Source organism: Suncus etruscus, chromosome X, assembly GCF_024139225.1.
Source record: "Suncus etruscus isolate mSunEtr1 chromosome X, mSunEtr1.pri.cur, whole genome shotgun sequence".
Classification (NCBI taxonomy): Eukaryota; Metazoa; Chordata; class Mammalia; order Eulipotyphla; family Soricidae; genus Suncus; species Suncus etruscus.
Genome location: NC_064868.1, coordinates 85146750 through 85161561, shown reverse-complemented (window position 1 = coordinate 85161561; position 14812 = coordinate 85146750).

The window sequence follows — 14812 nt, the reverse complement described above, 5'->3', positions numbered from 1 at the left end:
CCGGATGTGGCCCCCCCCAAAAAAAAGAAATATCTATAAAAAGGCTCTTAGGTTCTAAAGACACTTTTAGAAAAGTAGCTGAGAAGTGAATGGGCCGAGAGGGAGAGGGAGAAAAGACTGATAAATCTTCTCTATTGAGATTGTTTACCTGATGGTTTAGGGACCATTGAGTGGCTAACATCACAGATCTTTTACTCACTCAATACATTACAGTGTTACAAAACCCAAAAAGATATGGTCAAATTTAAACTTATGGACTTCAACCTTTGACTTAATAAAATACATTCTTTAAATGCTTCTATCCTTGTCCGTGTGGCTATTTATAGCTTCTTTATTAAAGAAGACTAAAAAGAAGCCATTGAGCTGCTTTCTGACAGTTGAATATCCATCAGAAATATAGATGAAAATATGTAAAAATGACAAAGCAGCCAAATTTCTCTACAATCCTGTGAATCAATATATGCCTTATTGATATTTGAAGAAAAACATAGTGGAAAAAAACCTATCTACTTTGAATGAAATACATATGATCATGTTCTTTGTGAGTAAATATTGTAAAATTCAGTGAGTGTAATTTTCCATGAAATCATCAGTGATATTTAGTGGATCTGTGGCAAAGTCTCAGCAAACAACTTTCACTATTTCTCTATGTACTGCATTTGATTCGTGTGAAGTTTATAGGGGAATGAGAAAGAAATAGCACACTGTAGGCTAATTTATTAGAACATTCTTTGCTTTCTAAGATTAAAACTTTTTTGTTTTAATAATTTTGGGGGACCAAAGTGAATTACAAATCTTTCACGGTAATATTTTAGGTACATAGTGACACTGAATCAGGGGGATTCCCATCACCAGTGTTGTCTTGCATCCACCCCTGTCCCCAGAATGCATCCCATATCCCTCTCCTTTGCCCCCCGGGCTACTAGTATAAGTGGTCCCCTCTGTGTATAGCTTGTTGTAGAATGGGCATCGATTCTGTTGTTGTTAACTTTGGATTTCGTGTTTAAATCTGATCATTTTTTATTTCTACTCAATGTTCATACGACTGTTTGTTCTTGGTAACATACTTTCTTGTTTTCCCTCAATTTATGCAGCATAACAAGATGGTTCAAGTCCTAATTTTGGTGTTTTAAACTACAACTGGAAATTCCTCCAGAAAGAATCTCGATGTTTACAAAATTCTTTCAATATAATGAAATAAGGTCTTGCACAAGAGAAGCAAAGGGTTAAGAGAAAGAGGCAGGTATAAGGTGAAGGCAGCTCATGTTTGTTCTCCTGACACTGTTTGACCTATACCTTAATGAGGACAGTACTTTCTCATGAGAAAAAAAGACTAGAATGAGTGAAGTAGAAAGCCTTTTTCCAATACAGGCAGTGGGGGGTGGGGTTGGGGCATTGATGATAGGAATGTAGCACTGGTGAAGGGGGGGTGATCTTTTTATGACTGAAACCCAACTACAATCATGTTTGTAATCTTAGTGTTTAAATAAAGATATTTTTTAAAAAAGAATGCTGAGTGAAATAAGTCAGAGGTAGGGAGATAGATACTGAATAGTATCACTCATCTATGGGTTTTAAGAAAAAGGACATTTTTGCAACAATTCTCACAGACAAAAGAGAGGAGGGCTGGAAGGTCCAGCTCACGATATGAAGCTCACCGCAAAGAGTTGTGAGTGCAGTTAGAGAAATAACTACAGTGACAACTATCATAACAATGTGAATGAATGAGGAAAGTAGCAAGCCTGTCTTGAATACAGGCTGGGGTGATGTGGAGGAGGGAGACTTGGGACACTGGTGATGGGAATGTTGCACTGGTGAAGGTAGGTGCTCTTTATATGACTGAAAACCAATTAAAATCATATTTGTAATCAAGATGTTTAAATAAAGATACTAAAATAAAAAAGGAGAATTTTCAAAAATTCTATATTATTTGGTGCCTTTTTATCTGAACCAAATTTATTTCTTTAAATTGCCACTGTCTAACATGAAATGAAATTTTAAGTAATTGCCATTTTCTTTCCTTTTTTGTTTGTTTCTGGGTCACACATGGCAGCACTCAGGAATTAGTCCTTGTTCTGCGCTTATAAATCACTCCTGGAAGGTTCTAGGACCATATAAGATGCCATGGATTGAACCTGAGTAGGCCACATGCGAGGCAAATATCCTATCCATTGTGCCCCATTTTTTTAAATAATTGGTTTTTTCTGTATTTTTTTAATTTTTTTTTTTTTGGTTTTTGGGTCACACCTGGCAGTGCTCAGGGGTTATTCCTGGCTCCAGGCTCAGAAATTGCTCCTGGCAGGCACAGGGGACCATATGGGGCGCCGGGATTCGAACCGATGACCTCCTGCATGAAAGGCAAACGCCTTACCTCCATGCTATCTCTCTGGCCCCTATTTTTTTAATTTTTATTGTGACCAAAGTGCATTACAAATCTTTCACTGCATCATTTATGGTACATAGTGACAATGAATGAGGGGTATTCCCACCACCAATGCTGTCCTCCCTCTGCCCCTGTTCCCAGTATGCATCCCATATCTCCCTCCTCTAGCCCCCAGTATGCTAGTGCAACTGGTCTCCACTTTACAGCTTGTTGTAGATTGAGCATCCATTCCACCATCATAGGAGATAAAAAGGATAAGAAAAAGGGGAGAAAAAAATTTGATGACAATTACCAAAAAAGAAAGAAGAGAGAGGAAAAAAAGGAAGAAAAATGGAAGAAAAAAGAAATAAATGGATCTGGCAAATAAAAATAAAAATAAATCTCTAAATAATAACCACAAGCATGAAAAAGAAAGAGTAAAGTGGAAGAAAAAAGAGAAGAAAAATAAAGTAAAAAACTAACAAATCAAAACAAAACAAGAAAAAGTATGGGTGCTGGAGTGGTAGGGTTTGGCGTTCCCCCACTTTTTTTTTGCATAGGCACAGTAAGCATTGGGGAAGAAAGGGAATTCCCGTGGCCTAAGAGATTCAGGGTTTCTCCATCCTTGAAGCATACCATCATGGGATCAACCCCTGGCTCCATATATACTCATTACCCCATCTCAAAGGCTTTTTGTGATGCCAGGAAATTTTCCTCTCGGTTGTGTGTGAGAAAATCAAGCCACTGTAGCTAGCAATCTTGGTATTTGCGCGAGTTATAGGTCAGGGTCTAGGATAGAGTCTCTAGGTTCTAGAGGTTCCTATCCATCATTGTTGTGGTGTTCAGTCTTCTGTAACACTTGCTCCCTGTTTTCGTTCAGTCCCTAAGTCGAAGCCTAGGATATTATGGATCCAATGATTCTGCTCAGTCTCTGTTGTCCAAGTTGGACCTCTGCAATAAGACATCTTGTTGTTGTTGTTGTTGTTGTTTTTTATGTGTCCTGGACTACAGCCTAGGGTAGGGTTTTCCTTATTAGTCCCAAGGTAGGCTCTGTTCAGTCACAGTTGTCAAAGTCAGTTTTCTGTTGTTGGTGCTCTTATTTTTCACAGTTCAAAGGACGATATCTCTTCTGATTTCCATTTAGTGTTAGGTGATGTGATAGGACAGCCTAGGCTGTCCTATCACATCACCTAAGACTTGACCTTAAATAATTGTTAATTGAAACACCATGAGATACCGTTAAAAAGTTGTTCATGGTTGAGTTTCAGTCAATTACAAATTCAAAAATATGAAGTATTTTATTCCTAATTTAAGATGACTACTTTGATTATTTTGTTCAGATTTTCCCTGAAGATTCAGTTTGTGGGGTCCTGAGCAGTGGCACAAGAGGTAGTGTATTTGCCTTGCATGCTCTAAACTAGGACAGAATTAGGTTCGATCCCCCGGCATTCCATATGACCCCCAGGCCAGGAGCAATTTCTTAGCACATAGCCAGGAATAACCTCTGAGCTTCACCAGTTGTGGCCCAAAAAGCAAATATATTATATAACTCTGTTCTGTTACGTAAGACTATAGTCATCATTAACAATGTAGTAAACCGCATGGGAAACCTAAGTCAAAGACAGAACATTTCACTTTTTTCTAATTGTATCTTTATTTACTGAAACTCCTATGAATAAGAAATACTGTCTACAGGAGTCTTATTTTTAAAAGTTACCAAAGAAAGGATTGATCTATCATTTCAACTGAACAAACCCAATGCTGAGCTCCTTTGGATAACTGCTGTTCTGAATGTGTGCATTTTCGACAAAGACAAATAGATTTTCTTGTTTAGACCTATATTGATTATGTTTATTCAGTGCACACAGTGGCCAAGCCTGTTATTTACGGAAGTGTTGACACAAAGCATGCAACAGAGAAAATGGAACATAGGTTGGCGTAGAACTAATGTACAAAATTCAACATGGGGTATCTGATGAGGAGCAATGAATCTACAAACATACTTTGTTTATTCCAAGTAGAGCAAATACAATTCAAAACTGTTCACCGGTGCAATTTCTGACACTACTGCTGCAGGTTTGTTTTAATACAAACAGGTTGATATTAACAGGAGAGAGACACATGAGATTTCCTAATTAAACTTTCTTGAAATGGATTTGAAGTACTCAGATCAATTTACATTCTTGCTTCCTACACAAAAGGTAACCATTAGATCGGAAGTGTCCATAGTACTTGGGGGCTTGTTAGGCAAAATCTCAAGGCCCCACTCAAGATCATTAACAAATCAGAATCTATATTTAAATAAGACCTCCACTGATTTTTAAGAACATTAAAATTTGAGCTATTCTATCTCAAACACAATAACCTGCTAGTTACAGTGTTACCTTTCATTATTATCACTGTAGTATTAAAATAGTCAAGATTCAAGTACAATTTTAATTTTAAGGAATTCTGAAATGTTCAATGACCTGATTTGTCTCTTGTGAGAAATGAAATAAATTGTTGGTAAATGAGTATGCTAAGCACAATATGGCATTAGTGGAACAGATACTGAGCTTGGATCAGAGTTATGTTCAATTCGCTCCTCACCAGTGACCACATGAACTTAAACAGGATACTTTATCTTTCTAATGTTATTTCTTACACTTAGAAAATTGGCTAACTACTACTCCCACCATTGTGCAGTTAAAAGAGTAAACTAAGATGATGTAAGGAGAATGACTAAATCCAAGATGAATATGTTGTTTAACACAAAATTGAAATTACCCTAGAACTTAAATGTTAATGTTGTATATGAAAATATTTCCATAAGATTTTTCTTTGCCTGTTGTCCCACCTTGACCTTCCAGGTGGGGGCGCTGTTGAGAGCCGAATAAATAGTTTGGGAGCGAGGTGTTCGGGGTCTTTTGCCAGAGTTGGCTGGCTGGCTCTAGGTGTGTTTTTGAGCTAACAGCAGGCTCACAAAGAACTCTCTTCGCCCAACCTTTTACCCCTTAACCCTCCTGTCTGTGGATTATTTGCTGCGGATAAATATTTCCAAGATCTCCCCAGAAAAGGGGACAAGGGGATGGGAATCAATTTCTCATTCTGGGAGCTCTTTCCATTCAGGAATCTTCTCTTTTAAATAATTTAAATATTTTTTGGTGAAATATTATATTTTACATTTGATAACTGAGGTATGACTAATACCCTCAGTTTCACTTTAAACATATCCATAAGGGCCCGGAGAGATAGCACAGCGGCATTTGCCTTGCAAGCAGCCGATCCAGGACCAAAGGTGGTTGGTTCGAATCCCTGTGTCCCATATGGTCCCCCGTGCCTGCCAGGAGCTATTTCTGAGCAGGCAGCCAGGAGTAACCCCTGAGCACCGCCGGGTGTGGCCCAAAAGCCAAAAAATAAATAACTAAATAAATAAATGAATAAATATATAAATAAATAAACATATCCATAAGCTTATAGAATAAAAATTAGTGCTCTATAAACAGATTAATTTTACTATCCAATGTTAACTAGCAAGAGTAGAATAAAAGTTTTACTTTTTGCTCTTACTTTACCTAAGCCAGGAAGAGTTGTGAGATAGCCAAAGTATCTTATGCTACACATATTCAAAATTTGAATTAACTACCAACTAATTGTTCAGTTTACATGAACAATTTTATGTCTATTGTAATTTTGTAAAGATTTGCATGTGCTCTGAGTCTTCTCCAACACCTGCAATTTTGGACTTATCAATTTTAACCAGTCTACTTGTAGATAAATTGGGAATAATCTATTCACCATGACTTAAACAGTATTGTTCCAGCTTAGAGTAGATTTATAAAAGTTGCACAAAACACTTATTAATCCTGAAGGAAAGGAAAAAAACTGAATGAACCAGGACCACAAGGCTCTTTTAAAAAGAAAATTTTCCTTTGTGAAATTTAGTATATTATTTTTGAGATATTTTTTTAATAATTTAGTATGTTATTTTTGAGATATTTTTAAAAATTGTTTTTAAAAAGTGTTGGTCTTGCATGTGGCCAACCTGAATTAGATCCCTGGCAATTTATGATTCTATAAGGGCCTCTAGGACCAATGAAGCCAGGAATGAGCCAACACCAGAAAACAAAATTTCCTTTGTTAATAAGAAATTTTTATTTGGCTATATAACTAGTCCAGTTGGTTGAGTGTTTGCCTTGTATGCCCTGGTTTGATGCAAACCAGCTGACACTGGTTTGATCCTGGCACCCAATATGTTCCCCCACAGTCACCAGTAAGAATTCATGAGGGCAGAGCTAGGTGTAACCCTTGACAAGCACCTGATGTGGACCCAAAACACAAAATAAATAAAAGAGAAATTATATGTAAATACCAAAAATAAAATGGAAAAGAATAGAATACTCTGGATGATGGTGATCTATAGAGGTTGCAAAGGTAAACTGGCTTCTCTTTCACACTAACGTTGGCACCCAAGACTTCTGCACTGTCCTTGAGTGGACACTCATTAATCCACATCCATTTTCATAAAGTACCTCATTCCCCATTTAGCATCCATTTTGTTTATGTTTCCAAGAAATAGTCTTCTGGGTTTACGGTCTTGCCTTATTTTTTTTTCCGCATTTTTTATTTTAATCAAAGTGAATTACATATCTTTCACAGTAATATTTTAGGTACAGAGTGATATTGAATTAGGGGCGTTCCCACCACCAAAGTTGTCCTCCCTCCAGCCCTGTTCCCAGCATGCATCCCATATTCCCACTTCACCCCCCCCCAGGCTGCTTTTATAAGTGCTCCTCTCTGTGTCTAGTATGTTGTAAACTGGGTATCGAATCTGTTGTCATTGGCTTTGGATTTGGTGTTTAAGCTTGATCATTTTTAGGATATCAAACACAGCCATGAAAGTGAAAATCTACCTCAGAGGATTTTAATAAACATACTCCCAATATCTAAAAAATATTAAAATAATTAAAAGCAAAAAATCTACATATGCTGTATTAGAAATTGAGTCCAAGTAAGAGATAGACTCAATATAGTAAGAGAGAAAAGGAGAGATTGAGATAAGTCTGGCCCAGATAAAGAGGCCCTGGAGAAGGAACTATGTAGCTGGTAACTGAATAGAAAAGACCAGAGATTCAAGAAATAACTAGCTAGTCTTCAAGAATCTAATTTCTGAGGAAGAAAACTTATATAGACATTGAATCTTACACGAACAGAAACTTTTAGCAGTGAGTAGAATACAAATAATAGTTTTCAAAGGTAGTGAAACTGAAAATTTTTGATGAGGAGAAAGGAGGTGCTAGGAAAAAAAAAAGAACTAGTTGCATGAGAAAGGAGTCAATTGGTGTCCTCCTTGGCTGGGGATCAGCACCTCAGGTCCACAGTTAACCAGAAATTAGGAGGAAGGACCAGTCACATCGTCCTTAACATTTTCTCTCAGAGACAAGGAATAAAAATAAATGAAAAAAGGGTTTGTTATGTGGAAAAGTTGAGATAATGCTTCCCTCTTAAAATGCAGATAATGAAATAACCTCCTCAACATCAACTTTAGCAGCTGCTGTTGAAAATGGGTTGGTAATTTCTTAAAATGTTAAATTTTAGGGGCCGGAGAGATAGCATACAGGTAGAGCATTTACCTTGCATGCAGGAGGATGGCGATTCAAATCCTGACATCCCTTATGCCTGCCAGGAGCAATTTCTGATCATGGAGCCAGGACAAATCCCTGAGCACCGCCGGGTGTGTCCCAAAAACAAAAACAAAAACAAATTAATTTTAAGCAGTTTGGGCAAAGAAGAGAGGGAGAGAGAGACAAGGAAAGGGGACATATGGAGGCACATATTTGATATAAACTTCTATTTAATGTTAAATAAAATTGCCTTCTGATGTAATAATTTCCCTCAATTATATAGTAAAATTGAATACATGGAGTGAGATATTTGAACAAGTGTTACTAGCAGCATTACTCAAAATCACTGAAAGATGAACATAGATGGAATTTCTCAATTGGTGAATAAAAACATATTTGCATACAATGGTACATATCATTGCACCATAAAATTCTGATGTAGACTAGGACATGGATTATACTCACAAACATTATGTCATGTGGAATGTTTCAGACACAGAAAAGAGAAATTCTGCATGATTCCCCTAAAGAAATATGCCTAAAACAGGTAAACTCTCAGATATTGAAAGTAATATAGAAACTACCAAGGGACTAGAGAAGTAATGACAGTTATTGTTTAGTGAGTACTGATATTCTGTTTGAAATGATGTAAACATTCTGGAAATACTGATGATAATTTGTGAATGTAATTCCTGCCAATGAATTGCCTACTTGAAAATAGTTAAAAGATCAAATTATTTTCTACAGTTAGTCCCAATAAAATGTAGAAAGGTTTATGTAATATCTAAAATAGCTTGGGTATCTATATTTTTATAATCATCACTTCATGCGGGGATTAATTTGGAAAAGTGACTGTTATACAATGAATACTTCTGGAGGCTGATAAAATTACCAACATTCTTTTGTATGGAAAGTTTTTAATGGTTGCAAATTGAAATCACATTCCTGGAATTTCCTGTCTGCAACTCCTGAGGGAATGTAGTTAATAGACAGTTTTTAGGTAGAAAAGGTAGATTATAAATAAGCAATGATAATTAGAAGTTAGTCGAGATAAAGAGAAAATTAGATAAACTTGCTAATGAGTTGTAAGGAAATAATTGATACTTTGGGGGTTTCCTTTTAACTTGGTTAGTTGGGACCAGTGTGCCATTTAATCTAACACTAATTTTCAAAATGCTCTGTTTACTATATTACCTGTGTGCTGTATAAAGCAGTGTCACGTACTCTCTCCTCTTTCTTCTCTTGTTCTGTCACTCCTCTCTCCCACTTCTTTCTCTTTCTTTCTTATCTCTCAATCTCTTTCTGTTTTCTGTGCCACTGTGCGTCCCCTCTCCTTGTTTCTCCCTCTCTTCTTTGCCCCAAACTTTAGCGACTGAAGTTTGACTATATGCCCAGATCCATCTTTTCACCCAACATTGACTCTCAAGGTCTCCCAAGGCCCCCTGGAAATTCTCACCAGGCAGCAAAATATAAGCTCCTCTGAAATCTTAGTTTGCTCCTCTTCCATTCCACAGATATCACTCTCCTTTGTTTTATGCTCAATGTCTTGGAAACCAACATTCAATATATTGCGTCTGCAAAGTTTTAGTAATTGTAAGCAGAAGAATAAACAGAAGTCCTTGTTGCATCATATTTCTCTGGTGGAAATAGTCTTTGTAGTGGTTTTGGAAAGCATTCATTTTATGACTAATTCCTTCCGGTCTGGAAAATGTAGACATTTAGACTAGTTTCCGTTGTACTTATGAAATGATAATGACTACAGAAATATCTAGAGTTTGAATTACATATTACTTGAAGCCATAGATAGGGAAGCTACATTTAAACACTATTTTCCAGGCATATTGCATACTTAGAATTATCATTCAGTGAACAGTAGCTGCCTCTGAATATTTGTGATTTTCTTTAATATTTAGCACCCTTAAAATATGTATGCACATAATTAAATTACATTTATTTGAAGTTATACTGTATAGATGTGGAGGTGTTTTAGGGAGCAGTAATATTATTGGTAAATTAGGAATCAGTCTAAATTCTAAATGTTAGGACATTTAAATATATTACCTAAATTTAGTGAATAAATAAATTATAATTTATTCTTATGATTATTACATACATTGGCTCCCTAAATTACATTGTTACATTATTTTTAATTTGAATATCTTTAAAATTCGGTTTTCCAAGATTATTTGGAACCTGATCCTAAAAGTAGAATTCTATTTATAAATCTAGAGTGTTAGTTATACATTTAGTAGAAGACATTATAAAATATTCTTAAATTGCAGAAAATTCTAGAAGAAAATTTAAATAGCCTTATTCCATATCTACTAACAAGAATTTTCATGTTTGATATTGTATCAAACCACTATGAATCTAAAGCATGTGTTCATTTTTATCTAAGTCTACATGTGTATACTCATTTTCTGCCATATTTATGTTGATGCTGTATTTATAATATATTTTTCATAAACTATGAAGTTTTACTCTTTGTACTTCTTATGCCATTTATCAAAAACTATTTTAATTTTGGGAGGCTTGTGGGACACTCTGTTGGTGCTCAGGGGTTTCTTCTGGCTCTGCACTCAGAAATTGCTCCTGGCAGATTCTGGGATGCTGAGGATTGATCTAAGATATGTTCTTGGTTGGCAGCATGCAAGGCAAACACCCTAACCCTGTGCTATTATTCTGGTCCCTATAAAATTATTTTAAAGAAAATAGTTTTGATCTTCATGTATAATTGCCTTAATTTTTATGTAGAAGTATTTTTATGATGTCACACCATAAATTTTTGTTATATCCTAAGATAATATTCATTTGTTAAAAAAATTGCCTATAAAATCATCACAGTTTTAAAATGGTGCTTCAACCCGTGGTGTACTATAGTCCTATAATGTTGCTTTGGAAGGACTAATTATTAGCATTTCTTCCCAATTTTGCCTTTAGTAATGTCAAATTTGTTGCTTGGTTTCAGCCACAGGACTATAACACACACACAAAAAGGTATAAAATAGTTTTTTTGTTTTAGATAAACAGTTATTAGATTTCACAAATTCATAGATATATGAATATAGAATAACTTGATACTAAATAATTAAGTAAATAATAAACTTTTAGAAAGTATTGTATATTATATTGTAACTAAAAATCTATATGAACATGCAAATAAAATGTTTGATGTCAGAGACTAAAGGCTTGTTCTAATAGAACATTGTCTATTCTCTTGCTGTGTTTTGTTGTATACCAGGCTATCATGCTTTTAGAAGTTTAAAATGAATATAATTAAATATTTATATGAAATTTTATGAATATTTATTTAGGAAAATTTCTTTCTTTCATTCACATTCTTCTCAAAGATCAGATATTAAAGACCTAATGGAAGGCATTCATTTACCATTTAAGATATATCATAGGGGCCAGAGCTATAGCAAAGCAGGTAGGTCATTCTCCTTATATGCTACCAACCTGAGTTCTATCCTCAGCATCCCATATGGTGCCCTGAGCCTTCCAGGAGTAATTTCTAAATGTAGAGTCAAAAGTAATCCCTGAGCACCACTGGGTGTGTCCCCAAAACCAATAAAGAAAAGCTGTATCATGTAAAATTATTTTACTCACTCTCTTTTATGTAATATTTAGTTATCTAACCCCACTATAACTGTTTGACTTGGCCTTTATTTCCTCCTATCTAAAAACATGTACTACGTATGTTTCAATTATTTTTGATTTATTTTTGCTGTTTAAATTATTATTACTAATTATTTCTTTCATGCACATCATTCCAAAACCACACCCATCACTTGTGTACATACTTTTCATTACCCACAGGTCCCTAACACCCATTCCTTTGAACCCACCTCCCAATATTTTCATTGTGTGGCTTAATTCTCTTATTATGTTGCCTTTAGACCTTTGTTACTACCTTGCTTTGTGTCTATAAACAGCTATTATATATGCATATATGCATATTTATACATACATATTATGCATATATGTAAATGTTAGAATTCAAAGCTAGAATTCCTCATCCCACATCCCTATTATTTGGGGATTTCCACCTGGTAGTTTTGCAATTATTAATTTATGAGCTCAATTTCAGAATGACCAGAAAGATTTTAAACCGTTTAGGAGAGAATAACAATTGTTAATATATGTCTTATGGTAGACAGTGGCATAGACTGCTATTAATGCTAAGTATGAGGAAATTGAAAAATAAAATAGAGGAGTTGAGACACTAATGAAAACTTGAGCTCATAAGTACTGAATAGAAAATAGTAAAGTTTAAAAATGGTAGAAGGAGAATTTTGTTATACTGGAAACAGACATGATTTGGAAAATGAATAAAATATGGACATCAGGGGATTGGATAGGTGCTAACAGATTTTTATGATGAGCTATACGTGTGATCCTATGCTTTTTGAGAAGAACAATCATGCAGATATATGTTAGGCATGAGATTACCAAGTTTATTGCAAAATTTCTTTTTCCTGCTTATAGACTCTTAGATAGGAAATTAAGTAAATGTATATTTTTACTAATAAACAGGCTATGTGAATTGACCAAAGTTCCAGAACTAAATATAACTTTGAAATCCAAAAATAGTTATTCTCTAAAGAAAAACTGGAGTATTGTTCTGTGAAATAATTACTGACTGAAGAGAATTATTTGAGGTGGTCAATGAGGTTTCAAGCAAGGTGAGCAAAGTGACGGTGGTTTTGAGGAAATTGCTTTCTCTTTCTATGTTTTGTCTCTTATATGTCTAACTCAGGTACCTAGAACATACCAATGCATTGATGTGAAAATGAGAACAAACAATGCACTTAATTATTGGACTAGTATATATTGGAAATGTAGGTATAGCAGAGTCCTGATTGAAATCTTGGAACATAGTATTGTTAAAGTAAATGTGGTCTAACACTCGACAGAATAATCTGATAGTAAGTAAATATTTTTAAACACGATGACCCAAAAATTCATTTTGTGAGAAAATATCCTGAAGAAATCTTCTATCTGCTCCATAAAACTACACATAGTATACACATTATGGATAAGAAAAGATCACAAGTTGGCATGAACAATAAATATTGCTGAGATTTGTAGCTGAAATCATTCCCTGCTGACATGAAAAACCTTCTACTTGCACATTCTAATAGCTTACTATAACAAGATGCTCTTTATTAAGCCCTTAAGACAGAAGACCTATATTCCATTGGAACTAGTCTTTCTATAAATCATTTTAGATGTGGGTTACTTAATGCAGTGCTAATTTTCATTTTGAAGTGATTTTGTAAAAATTAAAGAACTGATCAGTCAAAGCAAATAAAAACCTATCCAGCATTCTCAGTTCATATAAATCCCCATTAGTCCACCCAAATATGAATATAAAGAAGCCTTATCTCAAAATAAAGGCAGCTGTTTTCTTAAACCAATTAGCATCGAATAAAAGATTCAGTTCAGATTTGAAGTCAACAGTATGGTATCTTTCATCTGCATGATAGCTCTCTAATTAAATATTTCTGGCACTTTAACCCCAAGGAAAGCCAGTTGATGATTCAGAGTCAGTCACTGAATGTGATTTAAAATCAATAAGATTGAAAGACACCCGGAGTGTGCTATCTTTTCAAAGGAAGTTGCAGCACTTTCATGCCTTGTTTGTAGAAAATCGATTATCTAAAGCTACCAAGAAGATCTGGACTGAGAGAGCTTCTGTGTTTGGATAAACCAGTGTTCTGACTCCTGATCTGCACACATTTAATCAGCATTATGACACTTAGAGCTGAAAGGATTAATGTTATGAGAAAATTAAGAAATTTCTACATGAGGACAAATAAGTTTGAACAAAAGCCAAGGTTAGAATGCCTTGTTTCCTCAGCATACCCTTTTATATTCCTAAATATCCAAGCACACTTTCCCACAATCCACAAAGATCTGAGAATAGTTAAAGCTTTTAAACTATCAGAAGGTACTTGGGATACAAAAGAAAAGCATAAATGATAAAAGAAAGCACAATATAAAATATGTATCTAAATAGAACAATAGCCAAAAGATTAATATGCTTTGGGTGGGATTTCTCTGAAAAAAGGATAAGATTGTACAGTTTAGATATGCCACTTTGTATGCAAAAGCTATAATTTTACCTTGGTGTTTACAAAGTGTAAAGCAAACACTTTAGATTTACACCAAAAGTCTCTTGTTCATAGATTTTCACCTTTCTAGACATATCTATTACAATCAACCAAACTATATTCTAAAAAAAAATGGACTCTTGAAGTGATTTCCCTATGCCCCGTTTGTTTACCTCTTTACCTTGATCAGTGCTATCTTCTGTGACACAAAGTCTAACATCTTTCTGAGTACATCATAAATGTCATCCCCAATCCTTACTCAATAGCTATATTAAGCATAGTTAAATATTTTCTTCATTTGCTGTTAATAAACAATGTCTTTATTTTTATTGGAATATGTAGCTTACCAGATATATGAACCAGAGTAAATTTAGCAGATAAAAGTTTTTATGTAAATTTTAAGAAGGGACTTAAAGAAGTACACTAGGAGAGACTTATGCTAATCTGCAGATGGAATTTTATTATCTCCTTTGAAAATGAACAAAGAGAGTTGGAAAGAGCTATAAGAAATTTCAAAATAAATGGTCCAGAATAATACTATGCTCTTGTATTATGGTCACCTGTGAATAGTAAAAAAGAGGCAGAGACCAAGAGTATTCATAAACTCAAAATAGCTAACCCAAGAGTATTCAGCAGTTGTCAAAAGAAAAGTCATAAGCTAGCAACTAACTGTGTAGAATTCCATAAATTCATCTTCAGAAATCAAGTGACAACAAGAATCTATATAATCT